This window comes from Salvelinus sp. IW2-2015, unplaced genomic scaffold, assembly GCF_002910315.2.
Source record: "Salvelinus sp. IW2-2015 unplaced genomic scaffold, ASM291031v2 Un_scaffold1438, whole genome shotgun sequence".
NCBI classification, from domain to species: domain Eukaryota; kingdom Metazoa; phylum Chordata; class Actinopteri; order Salmoniformes; family Salmonidae; genus Salvelinus; species Salvelinus sp. IW2-2015.
Window position 1 is genome coordinate 221,303 of NW_019942908.1, and position 17,287 is coordinate 238,589.

Here is a 17,287-nt window from a genome sequence, read left to right on the forward strand (position 1 = left end):
CTACCTGCCACCCAATACCATGAACACTAAGCAACAGACACAATTATACACACGAGTATACAAAATATTAAGAACACCTGCTTTTCCATGACATAGAACGACAGGTGAATCCAAGTGAAACTATGATCCCTTATTGATGTCGCTGTTAAATCCACTTCAATTCAGTGAAGATTAAAGGGGAGGACACAGGTTAAAGATGGATTTTTAAGCCTTGAACAAGTGAGATGTGGATTTTGTGTCAAGAACTGCAACGCTGCTGGACAATCAGCCTCAACCTTTAAAATGCTGCTGCTCACACAGATCTCTCCATGGAAAGACTGCATGAACTCGAATCAGGAAGATTTTTCGTTGGTCGCTATCGGTCTGAGACGTGGGCACAAAGCAACGAGCTACCTCACTAGCAAACACGCTCAACTCCATACAAGATAATATGAAATTGCATTATTCAAGCTGGCGTCAAGGTTTGGGTGGAGGTGGTTGAGCAATACTGGGCTGTGACTGGAGCAGAGATGCATAGAAAGTAGTGGGCGGAGTTGAGTGGACGAAATGGAGTGTAGTGGTGGAGTGAAAAGGTGGAGGTATAGTAAGAGTAAGGTAGCTCTTCTCTGGTTACTTTTCATTATGGTGTTATTCAATCAATGCAATGCCAGAAGTTTGATGGCTAATGGGCAAGAGTTCAAACAGTTTATTGAGGAGTTACCAGTCAAGCCTGATGTGATTTCTCTCCAGGAGACATGGCTATAACCTACTCTAGATTTTACATTACAAGGTTATGTTGCAGTCTGTAGAGATAGGGTGGCAGGGGGAGGAGGAGGATGTGTCAACTTAATAATCCAGGGGATCCCATATAGGTGTGTGGGAAAGGAAGTTGAACAGGAGTACGTAGTGTGTGTAATGAATACTCAGGGAGAAATGGGTGTAGATTCACATGCAGAGCGCGGCAGGTGTTTATTTCACCTTCGCAGAAGGTAGGAATCGTGGTCACAGGCAGGCAATGGTCATACACAGGTAAAGGCAAACAGGCAGGTGAATCAAAACTAGGATTGAAGGCTATAACTGGTTCTCACAAACAAGCTAGGAAAAGGCTTAGTAGAGTCAAAACGAACAATACCTCACAAAGCCACAAACAGAATGAACTGAACTAAATAAGGAGCTGATGAGACCAGGTGAGTAACTAACACAGGTGAAATCAATGAACAAAAATGAAAGACAGGGCTACGTTCAAGAACACAAAGAAACAGGGCTACGTTCAAGAACACAACGAAACAGAACACAAGGTTGACTAAGAAAATAAATACAGAACCTTACAGTGGGAGGTGTGGTTGGGAGGGGGGATTATGGTAATAGTGAACTTTTACAACCCGTGTAAGACACTAGAGTTGTTGGCCCTTGGGAATGTAGAAGGTCAAGATAGGAGACGGGTAATGTGGTGTGGGGATTTTAATGCTCATAGTGCGCTCTGGGAAGGGTTACGGACTGATGTAAATGGACAAGTGTTGGATGAACTACTGGATGCGAAAGGCCTTCCGAGTCTTAATGACGGCCGGGGAACCAGGATTGACCCACTAACTGGAATTGAATCTGCTCTGGATCTTACTATAATCTCAAGTTCAATGGCAGGCAGATGTAGTTGGGAGGTGATCACTGTCCTGTCATGTGTACTATAGGATTGAGGGAGGAAGAATCAGTAAGAAATTAATTGAGGAGATGGATATTTGGGAAAGCGGAGTGGGATCAGTTTCAGGAGTTGAGTGAACAGGAGCTGTCTCAGGTAGATCTCAGTTCAGATACAGAAACAGTCAATGACGGAGTAAGAGGAGCAATAGTAGGGGCCGCAAGGCAGGTGATTGCTATGGGTACAGGGGGAGAAAGAGTAACGCAGTCCTCTGCTGGAGTGAAAAGTGTAGAGAAGCATTGAAGAGAAGGAACAGGGCTTTCAGAATGTTGAAAAGGTCCCATAATTACCAGCACCTGATACAGTATAAACAAGCACAAGCAGTAGTAAGGAGGATCATTAGGACAGCTAAGAGGGAGTATTGGTGCAAGTTCTGTGGTCGCATAGGCAGGACCACTCCTGTGGGGGATGATTAAGAGGATGAGTGGGGTCAGAAGAGATTCGGATCTCCCTGTGCTGAAAAGTGGGGAGAGTTAGCCCATGTCACACCATGATCTGTTTCACGTGTCTTTTTGACGGTCTCCACCCCCCTCCAGGTGTCACCCATCTTCCCCATAATTCCCAGTGTATTTATTCCTGTGTTCTCTGTTTGTCTGTTGCCAGTTCGTTTTGTCTTGTCAAGCGTACCAGCGTGGTTTCCGAGCTCCTGTTTTTTTCCTAGTCTCTGTTTTTCTAGTCCTCCTGGTTTTGACCTCTTGCCTGCCCGGACACTAAGCCCGCCTTCCTGACCATTCAGCCTGCACTGACCTCGAGCCTGCCTGCCACCCTGTACCGTTTGGAACTCTGACCTGGTTTATGAACTTTTGCCTGTCTTCGACCTGCCTCTTGCCTGACCCTTGTTGTTCAATAAATATCAGACATGTGTCTGCATCTGGGTCTCGACCTGTGTCGTTATAGCCCAGGAATTTSTAAAGGTGCACAGRTCAAATAATCTGACAGAAGAGGGGCAGCGTGGGAGAGAGAGGGTCAGATGAGAACATCCAGGGGTCCTGGATCAGAGATAGATGGTGGGGGATACATTGAATGGCCTTTTTACGTTGGRTGAGATGAAGAGAGCATAAGCTAAAGCTGGGATAACATCTCCTGCGAAGGATGAGATGTGTTACATCATGATGGCTCATCTCAGTGACACTGCAATGGGGAAAGTATCAAGCCTTTACAATAAGYTGTGGCAGAAAGGAAAACTMCCTGGAAGTTGGAAGCAGGSGGTAGTGGTGCCAATACGGAGACCAGGTAAAGACCCTACWAGTCCTTCAKGCTATTAACCGATAGCGTTGACATCTCATTTATGTAAACRTATGGAGAGAATGATAACGGAAAGGCTAACGTACTTTCTGGAGAGCAGAGGACTAATTTCACCAGATCAAAGTGGGTTCAGGAAAGGCAGGGGAACGATGGATCCTGTACTGTGCCTTGAGTCAGTCATACGGAAGACACGGGCAAAMAAGAAGGTGGTGGTAGRGGTTTTCTTTGATGCAGAGAAGGTTTATGATATGAAGTGGAAGGAAGGCCTACTTATCAAACTGGAAAACATGGGGGCTGGAGGAAAGGTTTTTAGCTGGATAAAGGATTTTCTTTTTGGACGATCAATACAAATGAGGTTGGGGAGCTCTATGTCAGAAATCTATGAGGTAGATAATGGTACCCACCAGGGAAGTGTCATTAGTCCTTTGTTGTTCTTCCATTATGATTGACAATGTATTCTCTCAGGTGAGACCTGATATTGGGAGGTCCTAGACTGCTGGAACATGAACGAAATCTGAATACAAGCTTTGGGTGGATAGACAACTGCATGGCGAGAGAGATGGGGTTGTTTGGGTGCTTGAGAGGGTAAGAGAAGGAGTAGATTCAGTTGTGAACATTTAAGAACACAATACTATGCTTTCATTATATATTCACAGATGGATCTAAGGGGAATGAGGAGGTGGATGTTATCTCCAAGAAGGCTCTAAACATCCTAATGTTGAGATGGAATTGTCAATCAGTAAAGCAGAAGCTAAGGCGTTAATAAGAACAGTAGTTAAAAATAAGTGGCAAGAGTTGTGGAACAGGGATAGAAAGGGAAGACACCTGTATAAGATCCAGGAAAAGGTGGGGGCAGAGGGGTCCTCGGGCTGAGAGAAAAGGGAGGAAAAGCTGAGACTTTGACACACAAGGCTCAATAGTACATTTAAATGGGTGGGGAAACATCTGACTGGGAGGTGTGATCATTGCCAGGAGGAGATGGAGTGGAACATGTTCTATTTCAGTGCCCAAAATATGTGAGGGAAAGGTAGCGATTGTTTCTAAATTTGAGAGTAATGCGGTTGAAGAGCCAGGATTAAGTGAACTGCTGGGGAAGTCTTCAGGGGATGTACTTTTTAATTTGAATGTTGTTTCCTTAGGGAAATTAGATTATTGGGTAGGATTTAGACCTTCACTGTTCTGGTCCACGCCAGTCCAGTTGGTGGCGGTAATGCACCTAAAAGTTGGTTTCCAACCACCATTATAAAAATCCACAGAAGAAGAAGAAGAAGAGGATCTCTCCAAGAATTATGTTGTGGAGAAGGTGAAGGAAGCATGGAGAGGTCAGGAACAGAAGTTGGGTTTGGAGAAACACCATCAGTGCTCTGCAAGCAATGTAGCTGATGAAGGTGTGGCAAGAGTGTGGTGAACGGATAGATGTGATTGTGGACAGCGAGGAAGAAGAAGAGTGAGTGTAGTGGGAAGATGTGTGTTGAGGAAGAATGGTGTCAGACATGATAAAGGACAATCTGGACCAACAGAGTGACATTTTTTGAGAAAGTGGACCTTACCTTTTGGCGATCCATTTGTGGTTTCAGGGTGGGTGAGAAAGGAGTTGGAGGTACAGTGGTTCCTCCTTTAAAAGTTGTGAGCTTACACCGCAGGACTTAGAGGTATCCAGTGTCACGGCTTCATTGCTCCAGACCACCAAAAGGGGGAGTTAGAGCACTCATTATACATTTGGGTCCCAAGTTTTTATATGACCAATGATATCGAGTGGTTCCAATGACGAATTTGACGCGGGCCACCCATCCCTGGGGACTTTCTTCCACAAAGATGGCTAACAAAACATTACGCAGAGCAAATAAACTAGTTATAACTCATAACGAGTCAAGCAAAACATTTACAATTGAGAGGTGTAATGGAGAGACAAACGATTGTGCTATTTTTTTGTCATAAGTTCATTTACGAAAATTATTAGATTTAAATATTTTTTCAGTATTTCCAATACCAGGTGTTTCAAACTCATTAATCAGTGTTTAGCACTCCTGCTCCTGGGACATCAATGATTACACATTGTAACTATGCCAATAGATTAGAAAAACATGATTTAAGTAAAGGCTGATTTGTAATTCATATATACAGAATAAAAAACAGTACACCCTGCCAGCACGGCCACATGCGAACCACTCAGGCGGATAATGACGCGTGGAAGAGAGAGAGGAACGAGATGGGAATAACAATCCAGGCTATTTGCTCTGACACCGGCATAATAATGTAATGAAACAAGCAGGGAGCAGGTTTCAAACCCTCAAAATTCGAGCCACGCCCCCACAACTTGCAACAAATCATTTGTATGTATCTTTCCACATCTACCTACACACGTATCTACCTACACACGCTTAATTTTCTGAAAAATATATATATTGGTCATGGCTCCCGAGTGGCGCAGAGGTCTAAGGCACTGCATCTCGATGCAAGAGGCTTTACTGTAGTCCCTGGTTTGAATTRAGGCTGTATCACATCCGACCGTGATTGGGAGTCCCATAGGGCGGCGCACAATTGGCCCAGCGTCATCCGGGTTTGGCCGGGGTAGGCCGTCATTGTAAATAAGAATTTGTTCTTACCTGACTTGCCTAGTTAAATAAAGGTTCAATTTAAAAAACAACTGGCGGAAACCACAGCACAATCAATAGGAGGTGAACAGTGGCTGGTGCTGAAAATATAGCTGACTTGTTATGCAAGTGTTGCACACCAACAGATGGAGAAAACCTACACCAGTCGAACAATTCATTTCAACAATAATRTTCATTTTAATTTGACTTTACAAACAACAAGAGGTCTTAATTGGAGTCTATTTATTCGGAGCCTAGAACCAATATAAAATAACTTAACTGGCTGAGGTAAGCTWTGAGGCTTAACAGCCTAATAGAAATAGGATMTATTTTATTAGGCCTACTTACAATTGCAACTGGTCAAAAATGTAGCATCCTACATGAAACAATAATTTACAGAAAAAAAGTCTGCACGTTCAAAATAAACAATGTAACTAAAAAGAAAGCGCACATTTGTAATTCCCAAACTCTAAAAGTAATTGGAAATGTAGATACAAATTATGTGTGACATTGTGGTTTCAATAAGAATGTATCCCATCATGCAAATGTTTCCTATTAGCAGGACAATAGACTTTTTATAGCCCGGCTGCTGTTGTGAAAATCCCTCAACTTGCAAAGTATTCGATGCTTAAGTACTCTAAAGTGTTACATTTCTAACTCAAAACAGTATTTCTTCATCAACATCTTTATGCTTTCMTTAATCTTCTTCATCTTCTTCCTTTTTTTCTGTAGTGATTTTGAGCAAATTTCTCAAGGGCCACAGTTGAGTCGTCTATGAAGATGACGTTATTGAATATCTCGCCAGCTTTGATCCATGCCTGGGCCTACAGGATGCAATATTTTTGTTTGTCAGACGAATCATTGGGTCGAAACTACAGAACAGTACAAAACAAGTGAACACACAATGTTAATGTTCAGAGAATAATTTTTATTTTTTTTTATATTTTTTATATATATATTTATATATATATACAGTAGGGAGAACAAGAATTTGATACACTGCRGATTTTGCAGGTTTTCCTACTTACAAAGCATGTAGAGGTCTGTAATTTTTATCATAGGTACACTTCAACTGTGAGASACGGAATCTAAAACAAAAATCCAGAAAATCACATTGTATGAWTTTTAAGTAATTAATTTGCATTTTATTGCATGACATTGCACATTGCATTCCTTTTTGTCGCTCATTCTAGGTTTAATGAAAACGAAATCTCCAAAATATTGTTACTTTCTAAACAAYGCAATTATTATTATTAATTCATTTGGAATTATATAAAAGCCCCTCAGATATTCTCAGATATTCTCATAATGTCTTTTGACATTATGGCTGAAATAGCAGACTCTCAAATGGGGGGCCAAAGTAGGTCATTTGACTTCTCAGAGGATGATTATTCCCGGATCATAATGAAGGACTCGCTTTTTGATGAAACTGGCCCAATGACAGACTGCAATGCAGACTTAGTTATCACGTCTCTCAAGAATCTACGGATRCGTGAGACAAAACAATATTATCATGCAGTCACCTTAAGTGTTTATCMAAGGAATTAGTCTATTGACTTGGAGTTACATTGTGTTGTTTAAGTGTTCCCTTTATTTTTTMGAGCAGTGTATATAAAAGTTATTTGAAGTTTTGAAACACAATTCCTGTCCATATGCAAAGCAAGATCTACAGAAGTAAAACTAAATATGTTATGACCTCAACATTACTTCAAAGTTACAATCACTTCAGCCCCCAAAACAAGTCCTCATATGAACCTCAACCAAATGTCTGATTTAAATGGATGTGATCTTCTAACATTATATTCACTATTTTAATGAGCAGGTTACTGACTGTTGCATCTGTGAATGAGACATGATGCTCGACTCAAAAATCAGACACATGTACACTACTGGTGGGAGGAGCTATTGGACGGACYGGCTCATCGTAATGGCTGAAATGGAATACATGTTGTGATTGATATCTTTGAATTGATTCCATTCCAGCCGTTACAATGATGCCATGCTCCTATTGCTTCTCCCACCAGCCTCRTCTGCACTACATACGCTATCTACATGAAGTATAATACCCATTTTATCTGTATTTAACTACATGGTGCCATATCATTTGTCTCTCTCCCTGATTCCACCATAGAGGTTAAAACCAGTCACTCCCTCACATCTGGCCCAGTCCAGGGTATTTCAGGCWGTGAAACTGTTCAACTGCTAGACTGGTAGCTGTGGGAGTGAAACTGAGATTTACATAGACAGGGCTGGGTGGTTCTGCTTGTCCCAGAATAGAGCAGCACTGTCACCAGATGTTCACTCTGTTCTCAGGGGGTTGGAGGTAGAGAAGACTCTATCTTGAAGATGTGATACTTGTAATATTATGTGGACAAATGTATTGCATTTAAGCAAAATACAGGAATGATCACATTGGTGAGAGCCCGTCATATCGATCAAATGTTCAAAGGCATTAGACTAAGTCTATAAATCAAGCATGTTAAAAACTGCTCCAAGAAAGATGAGTAAGGAGTACCATCTACTACACGTGGCTAGACCTCTCCTGTTAATCTGTTAACATTGTAGTATCTAGACCTCTCCTGTTAATCTGTTAACATTGTAGTATCTAGACCTCTCCTGTTAATCTGTTACATTGTAGATCTACACCTCTCTCTGTTAATAATGTTAAACATTGTTAGTATTAGACCTCATCCTGTTATCCTGTAACATTGTAGTATCTAGACCTCTCTGTTAATCTGTTAAACATTGTAGTATCTAGACCTCTCCTGTGAAATAGTAGTATATTGTGTTAGTATGAACTACTGGTTGATGACGATGTGGTTAGAACATAAATAACTAATCGATAAGGTTTTATATCTGATAGTTCATAGAAACTGTGAATAAGGCTTTATGAATATGCTGTATCATTCACCAACATTTAAGATTAAAGTCTATTTGGGTTTATTGAAAGAGACAATGAAAATATTTGTTCCAAAGGGAAAACTTATTTTCATCGATTCATCAAAGCATCAAAAGAAGACATTCCTCACAGAATCTAATAGTATAAAACAGAACACATCACATCTAACACTGATACAACTCAGTCTACAGAGAGGATTTGACACATGAAACTAAGCAGAAGCCCTCTGTTAGTCTACATGTCAGTGATCAATAAGACAGAAGAACATCGAGATCTCAGAAACAGAGTCAAAGCAGAAGAACCAGCGCCTCCTCCACAGGGTGTGTGACTGAGGGGTCTACCCAGAACAGTCAGCCTTCCTCGAGTCTTGGTGACTGGACTCTGGATTTCTGCGGGTTCACAGGTCACCTCTCCTGCCTTGGTCCACTCCTGGGCAGTGAGAGTCAGGGTGTTGCTCAGCTGTACAGGCGTCCTTCTCCAGGACCCCGGGACTGGTCTCTCCGGTTCTTGTTGGTCCCGTCCACTTTCCAGCTCCATGGTCCAATCTGAGGGGAAGCCCTTGTTGGCCAGAACGTCAGTGTGGCTGTTGTTGTACTGGACAGTTCCTCACTAGAGGGGGGCAGGACGGTGAGGGTGGGGGCTCTGTTACCTGGAACAAACAGAACACATCAACTGCATCTACTATGTCTAAAGATTGCTAAAAGCGAATAGACATACAAATACATTGATTTGGAAATGCCTTTTAAATAAAAATGTAGTTAGATTGGTAAAAGGTTTGAAGAAAACACAAAACGTAATATGATAGATATACAAAGCAGATTTATGAACATATTATGAGTCAAGTGTAAGTGCTTAACTTAAGCGTTACTAGTATGTCAGATATTTAGGATGTTTCTGATCAGAATATCCAGAACATCTACAGTATATGAAAGATAATCCAACAGGTTGTATGCAAACATAAGACTCTTTCACAAAGCAACAATAACTGCAGTCAAAACACTTTAAGAGTTATAAATTCTGCTCTCATTCAAATCAGACATAACAAATCAAACCTACTATTTAACATTTTGATTGAATAAATGATTATTTGAAAGAAGGCTCAGTGAAAGCAATAGAAAAATGCAATGTTTTTAAAATTAGATTTATAAAATCATAAATATTTTAAGAAAGTAAAAAAAAAAATGTATCAGAAAGAAATATGAAAAGAGCTTGTTACTTACTTCCAACATCAAGTCTGGTGCCGCTACCAAAAGTGTACCACAGTGATACAATCCCTGTTACTGATCGTACAAAAACCTCCTGACCATTGGGGAAGCTGAATTTCTTTAGACTGTGTTTCAAATATCTAACTCTAATATGGTATGAATACTTGCCAAATATTGTTTTAATCGTCTTCATTTGAAAGAAAAGTGTTTTATTGTTATTGTTTTAACTATGTTTATTGTACATTCTTCTAACTAGGTGCAGTCATGTTTATTCATACAACTAGTCTAAAAATGTAGGCTAATCACTTTCATAGGTTTAAAAATACAGGTCAAATTTGATTAGATGTAATAACATTATATTCTATTGACCATTTAATGGAAAGGTCGTATGCATTCAAAAAAAATCATCTTTAAAAAAGTTTTTTAGGGCGAAAAATGGATAGAGAAATTTGAACATGACATCAAAAACGTGGAAATAAACAGTTAATTTGTGTTTTACTTTTCCAACATCAAGTCTGGTGCCACTTACAAAAGTCCCCACAGTGATACAATCACCGTTTACTGCTGGTACAAAAACCTCCTGTGTTGTGTTGCGTAGCTGTCTACAGTGAAGATCACTCGATACCGAATCATAATCACACAAATACACTTAAGCATCTTCCAGGTAGAAGCACTTCATATTAGCTAGTTTCTAGATAATACAAATATGGAATTGTATCTTAAATCCAGATAATAGTCTTTTTTCCTTCGCTCTGTGTTCAGGTGTTCTCGTAAGTCTGTAGTACAGTCACAGCATTAAGATCAGTGTTGTAGTATTCCTCCATCATGTCCATATTTGAAAGACAACTAGCAGCAGCAAGTAGTGATAGTGATCATGTTGTATATTCCTTTATTAAACATGTTGATCTCAGATTTAACAGTGGTGGTAAAGTCAAGAGGACAGACACACCTACAGAGGAATATCCTACCACTTTAGTTTAGAGAAGTTGTTCACTAACGTGATTAGAGGAACTTATATGAGAGAACCGAAGCATGGTGAACAGACAGTTCATTATATCTGAATCATCATCAGAATAACAATATAATGGTGGTGGTGACATAAAATTGCCATACATTAGTTTATCTAGTAAACAGTTCTGTTTGTTTTATAAAAGGGGGCGCAGGTAGCCATCGGTGAAAGTGTGTGCCAGTAATCTGAAAGTCACGATTTCGAATTACGAATTATTTCAGACACGTTTGGATATTGTATTCTTAAGATGCTCTCCCTCGCCTCCATTGGCTTAAAAGCTAAAAACTAGAGGAGGAAGCACCAGTAGAAACTGTTTGCTAGCACAGACCTGGATATGTTTCGGGATTCTCAATGGCATTGAGGAGTACACCACATCAGTCACTGGAGTCAGATTGTTGGTTGGGTTGATCGCCACAGGTATGGGCCCTTAGGATTATTGCTGGGCTGGCGTTAACCCCCTTCCAGCTTGCTTGTGGAGGATGCAATTGTCTGTCTCCGGTCATTCCCCAGAAATATACCTTCTGCTCCCTTGTAGTCCATGAGTCATTACGATCAAACTTTTTCCGCTGTTTCTTTTGATCTCCTACGCAAGTTTCATCACAAATGTTTTTCACTTGGTCAGAATGTTCTCTCATTTTGTCCTATTCAGTTGATCTTGGTTTCTTAGGATCAATATTTACTGTTGTCACTTGATCGCTCCAATTGTTCTGTTCACTTCTTGTATGGTAAGCGCCATAAAATGGAAAGAGCAATTATGTTCACGCCCTGACCGTAGGCCTTTATTTTCTCTATTTGGTTAGGTCAGGTGTGATTTGGTCCCGTGTGGTCCCGTGTGGCGTCAGTGTGGTAGAGCCATGGCGCTTGCAGCGCTTGGCACGCCAGGGTTGGGGTTCATTCCCCACGTGGGACCAGGATGATAGTATGAACGTTCCATTTGTAAGTCGCCTCTGGATGAAGAGCTCTGCTAAAGACGTAATTTGGGTGGCATTCTTATTGTCTACTTCTTTGTTGGCGGGTATGGTTCCAATCAGAGGCAGCTGTCTATCGTTTCTCTGATTGGGGATCATACTTTAGGCAGCCCTTTCTCCCACCTTCAGTGGTGGATCTTATTTTGTACAGTTACTGTTAACAGCTGCAGAACGTTTACGTTTCGTTTATCTTTGCGTGTTTTTTTGGTGTCATAAAACTAAAAGAAAGATGTTTGTCACGCCCCTGACCGTAGAGGCTTTTTGTACTATTTTGGTTTGGTCAGGGTGTGAATTTGGGTGGCATTCTATGTTCCCTTCTCTATGTTTTGTATTTCTTTGTGTTTGGCCGGGTGTGGTTCTCAATCAGAGGCAGCTGTTATCGTTGTCTTCTGAAAGCCCATACTTAGTAGCTTTTTTCCCACATGGTTTTTGTGGGTAGTTGTTTTTCTGTTTTGTGTTTCTGCACCGACAGAACTGTTGTTGTCGTTTGCTCTTTGTTTAATTGTTCCAGTGTTTGTTTGAAAAATAAACACTTAACCACGTGCGTTGGTCCACACCTTCTTCAAACAAGAACGACCGTTTACAGATGTATTGCTCTTAACGACGCTTGTGCCTTGGCCTCATCCGACGACGGAACGTAACACTTTAATTAAAGAATCTCGCACCACGGTTCACAAAAGAGGGATTGTTCGAACTCAAGAAGCAGGTGCTTTTTGTATCAGTAATCCTCGTGGATTTATTTTGATTTCCTTAGATAACACTTAAGGTGACGGCATGATAATATTGTTTTGTCTCAGAGATCTAGATTCTTGAGAGACTGATAACTAAGTCTGCATTGCAGTCTGTCATTGGGCCAGTTTCATCAAAAAGGAGTCCTTTATGATCCGGGAATAATCATCCTCTGAGACAAATGACCTACTTTGGCCCCCATTTGAGAGTCTGCTATTTCAGCCATAATGTCAAAAGAACCGCTAGACTTGAAAAGAGTCTCAAAAGGAGTGCTGTATTGGTAGAGAGTTCCATGTACAAAACGCTGAAGAAACATACGCACATCCAGCTACTTTCCGCAGGTGGCTGGATTCGGTGGCCAAACTCATGGAAGACAGGAAGGGAAAACGCTGCCACACTGCTGCTCATGCTCCCAGGTGATATTTATTTACAAAACAAGTTTTGACCCCTAAGAGTATCCATATCCAGAGTGGGGGTGGAAGGTCCTATATAAGGGGCTAGTACTCAGTGACATCAATTCCTGAAACATGTAAAAATGTATAACATAAGTTTCACAGATTATTAACATTCAATGTTATAAAAAATATAGATCTACAAGAGAATGTGTTCAATATTTACATAATACACATACAATATTCAATTAGGATTTAAAAAACTAATTAAGTATATATTGAAACGATAAAAACGGTTTCAAGTCACTCCCCGTTACAGGCCAAGACAATGCCAGTGTGTTGAGCCTGTGGATCCAGAAAAGATTCCCTTTGAAGAAATAATGAGTTGCGCTGACATGCCGAGAAGATGAGTTTCACAGATTGGTCTGCCGGTGGTAGCATCTTGTGTCTATAAAAGAAGTTGCTCGTTCATGCGTAGATAATCCTTCTACTGCAGTTGTTTTCAAAAGATATAACGTTTTGCCATGGAGAACTGCAAAATGTTGCTACTGCTCTCAAATAACATTTGCCCTGAATTTATAGGCGCTATCGACAAAAGCCAGTGGTAAAATGTTTGCTGATGGATACTACTTCTGGGGAGGACATTCGTCATGCTGACTCTCTCTGTACTCTGAAAAATGGAATCACACGATGAGGACAATCCCTGATTTAGGTAAAAATATTTCATTGAAAACATTGTAGATTGAGACATTGTGTGTGAAAGTGTGTGTAACGTTAGTGATGTGTGTTCTCAGAACAGCATTTGCAACATTAACTAGTTATAGCCAATGTTTAGCTAGCTTAACATTGAATCCTATTTGATTAACTTTAGCTACGTAATGACAATCGGTTTGTATGCTAGTTAAAGCTTGCTTGTTAGTTAGCCCAGCCGAAGTTAGAATGGCTGGCTTCAGCTAGCTAGCATTACGTGTATGGAACTGTGTGTATATGATATCTCAGAATGCCATTTCGCACTATTGTATAATATTGCTTAAATTTTGTATCTTCGTTCAGCAATCAAGTAGAACATGCCCCTGACTCTCCCCACCAGGCATACAAGGAGTAATGGTCTAATGCCTCCCAATCAAAACAGAGAGCTGCCCAGCAAGTACAGGTTAACCTGAAGCATTAGGACTTGCAGTGAGTGGTGAACTTTCATCAACTACGCAGAGGATAAGCAATAGTGTTACCAGGAGCCACCCAGGACACAAACACATTTGGGGAAAGCTGCTCCACCCATTGACAAAAGCAGCAGTGTGGTGTCCTCTACACAGGAATCGATGGCAAACTTTGGTATGTAACATAAACACATATTGATTATTAAATTGACCCTCCAACATGATCTTGCAACCACCTTTTTTTTTATTGGAATCTCACCATCCACAGCTGGTTGGACTGGAGGATGTATGGTGCTGGTGGAAAGCCTATGGTTGGCAGCAACACCATGACTCAGTACTTCAGCCGCTGCCACAGACAAGCAGTACCAGCACTTCAGGTGAGTAATCATTTTCATTGCATTTTACGATATATGATTTTTATCTAAACTTAGTTGGAATGGGGTTTGTCATTATGGGGTATTGTGTGTATGTTGATGAAGAAAAAACAATTTAATCCATTTTAGAATAAGACTGTAACCTAACAAAAAGTCAAGGGACTGAAATACTTTCGAAGGCAATTGTATTTACCACTATTTCATAAAATAAAAAATCACCACCCCCATTAACGTCGTCCATTAACTCGTCTGCAGTAAATCTCGTACACCCAGGTACTTCTCTTCAGCCACCACCTACACATTAAAACCCACTACCCCATTCACTACTTTGACCCTATCTGCTCCTGTACCCTGCCAACGACCTGGGAGGACGGACACCACCCCTAAACAAACCCTATAACTCTTCTGAGTTCAAATCTCGTATACCCAAAAATTCTCTGCAGCTGCCACCCACAATAGCCATTCTCTGTAATTTATGTTCCATTTCTGTGGTACAGTGATAACCATTGCTATGAAATGCGAAGAAGACAACCTTACTAAAGCATAACTCACTCGTTGCCCTATCCCTCGTGCTGATACAAATCTATTACTCCACTGGGATCCTCCCTCACCACTTCCTTCACTGCCTCAGCATGACACCCTCTGGCACTACTCTCAGACTTGGCCACTTCAACCTGCCTCTCTCACACTCTCACACTTCATCATTGAAGTGCTGTTGTTATGAAGGACAGCTCTCAGTCATGAAGTTGTTTAACTCACAGGGATATAACACTCCCAGACCACTGAACCTGTGCTGCTAATGCAAAGTGTCTTATTTGTAAATTGTCTTCCTGGCAGTCCAATTTTATTAATACCTGTTGTGTGATGTAGAAACCATGATAACTATGTTACTGGTTTCTGATATATTGCTGAATGGGTACTGATGTATTGATTTAAACATCTACCAATTGAGCATATTGTTATTACTGTGTTATTAGACCAGATTGTATCTTTCTGTCTTGGTCAGGGTTAGTAACTGCAGTGTGTTGGACTGACGCTGGCTGACTGACTCTGAACTAAAGGGAGATCTCTAGAGCTCTGATGTCTCCTGCTTCACCTGCTGCTCTCTGGAACTACCACAGTGGTTGAGGGAGGATGTATGGGTACTGTTTATGGGCTTTATTATGTGTTTTTAATCATGTTTAAATTCTAGCTATTCAAACACAGGTCATCTTTAGGGTTTTGATCATTGCACATCTCTAATTCATATTGGTTGATGGTTTTCCTTGAGTTACTCCCACAGAGTAACATGTAGTTAATAGGTCAGAGAAACATTTAATGAATCAGTTATGAATCTAAGGTCTTCTAGACATAGCTCTGGTTGACTTATTGTTGTTCATCTCTCTCCTACACACTGTGTCATTGTACTGGATCATCTCCTCCCCTCAGCACCTGCAGTAGGTCCCAGCTGTAGCAGTACAGTCACTGTGGAGTCTGACTGAGGGAGGTTTTTGTACGGCTCTGTATCACTGTGTGAACACATCTTCACTATTGATGATGTGTACACTCTGAAAGTAGTGAATCTCCTGCATCTTCAGCTGGACTCCACCTAATGGTCAGAGTGAAGTCACTCCCAGATCCACTGCAACTGAATCTAGATGGAGTCCCAGAGAAGAGGACGCTTCCGTAGTAGAACCAATGCTTTATGAGTTTCTCCAGGTTTCTGTTTGATACCAGGCTAAACATGGTTTACCTAAACGCCTACAGTTAGGATACACATCACTGCTGGCTTTACAGTTCAGAGAGACTGTCTGTCCTGGGAGAACAGTTTTCACTGCAGGAGTCTGTGCACAGTGATCTGTCCTCTGGATTCTGAAACAGAGAGAGGCCTGCACAATTTGTACATACACACATTCTTACCTTCAGTTCACTCGACGATTACTTTCATTATACAAACATGGAACTTAATTTCTTTACCTTGAAAGAAGAGGGCAAATATCCAGATGAAGAGGGTGATAAAAGTCATGGTGTTGTGGGTTCTGTTGTCCATGAAGGACAGCCTCCAGTCATGAAGTGTTAACTCACAGGGCTATAAACACTCCTAGACCACTGCCACATGTGCTGTCTATGCAAAGTGTCCTCTATTTGCAAACAAACTTTAATTGGTCCCCAGCGAAACTGTAGTTGAAGAGCTCTTCTTCTTCTGGATTGGGTTGGCGGGTTGCATCAATTTAAAGGTGAATCACGCGCACCTACTTGTACTAAAGGGTGAGGCCAGTCATGGCCTATCTACATGAAATTATCTGCTGCAACATGACCACGAACGTTGCACATGAAACAGTGCAGTGGATCTGCTCAAAAGCTCAAGAGGATAACTAATATATCTAACATGACTTTATCTGGCTCAAAACTCAAAAGGACTGACAATGACTCCTCTGTCTTACCACTCTCACCACCGGGTCTGCGTCACGCCAAACGGCGGGCGTCACAAAACCAGGAATTTTCTACTTTAATTGCTCCACCTCCACACTCAATGCTACCACAGAAATCACCACTTTCAATGGTACCCTGTTCCTAAGAGCAAAGCAAGAAACAGATCTTTACCCACATCGCATGACATGGAGCAATCTGATCAGAAGAAACACAAACAAATATCACAAGTCCACTACAGGTTACCTTCACTGATTCAGCTACCCCCAATTCCTTTTCCACCCAGTGGTGAAACAGAGGAGTCATTGTCAGTCGTTTTGAGTTTTGAGCCAGACAAAGTCATGTTAGGATGTATTAGTTATCCTGTTAGAGCTTTTGTGCAGAAGCCACTGTACTGTTTCAGGTGCAACGTTCATGGTCATGTTGCAGCAGTGTGTAGGAGGGAGATTCCAAGATGTGGGAAGTGTACAGGAGGGCATGGGACAGAGGATTGTGTAGTTTCGCTGGATAAAGTTGTGTGTGTCAACTGTAGGGGTGCTGATGTTGCTGGAGGTCTGAAGTGTCCGGTGTGAGAGAGGCAGGTTGAAGTGGCCAGAGTCTGAGTAGTGCAGAGGGTGTCATATGCTGAGGC

General features: G+C 41.2%; 1 pseudogene; it reads right to left on the bottom strand.

The window, feature by feature from the left end:
* LOC112070839 (Ig kappa chain V-III region MOPC 321-like) overlaps positions 1–16,252 on the bottom strand; it is a 48,688-nt pseudogene extending 32,436 nt beyond the window's left edge.
* Positions 16,253–17,287: the final 1,035 nt, after the last annotated feature.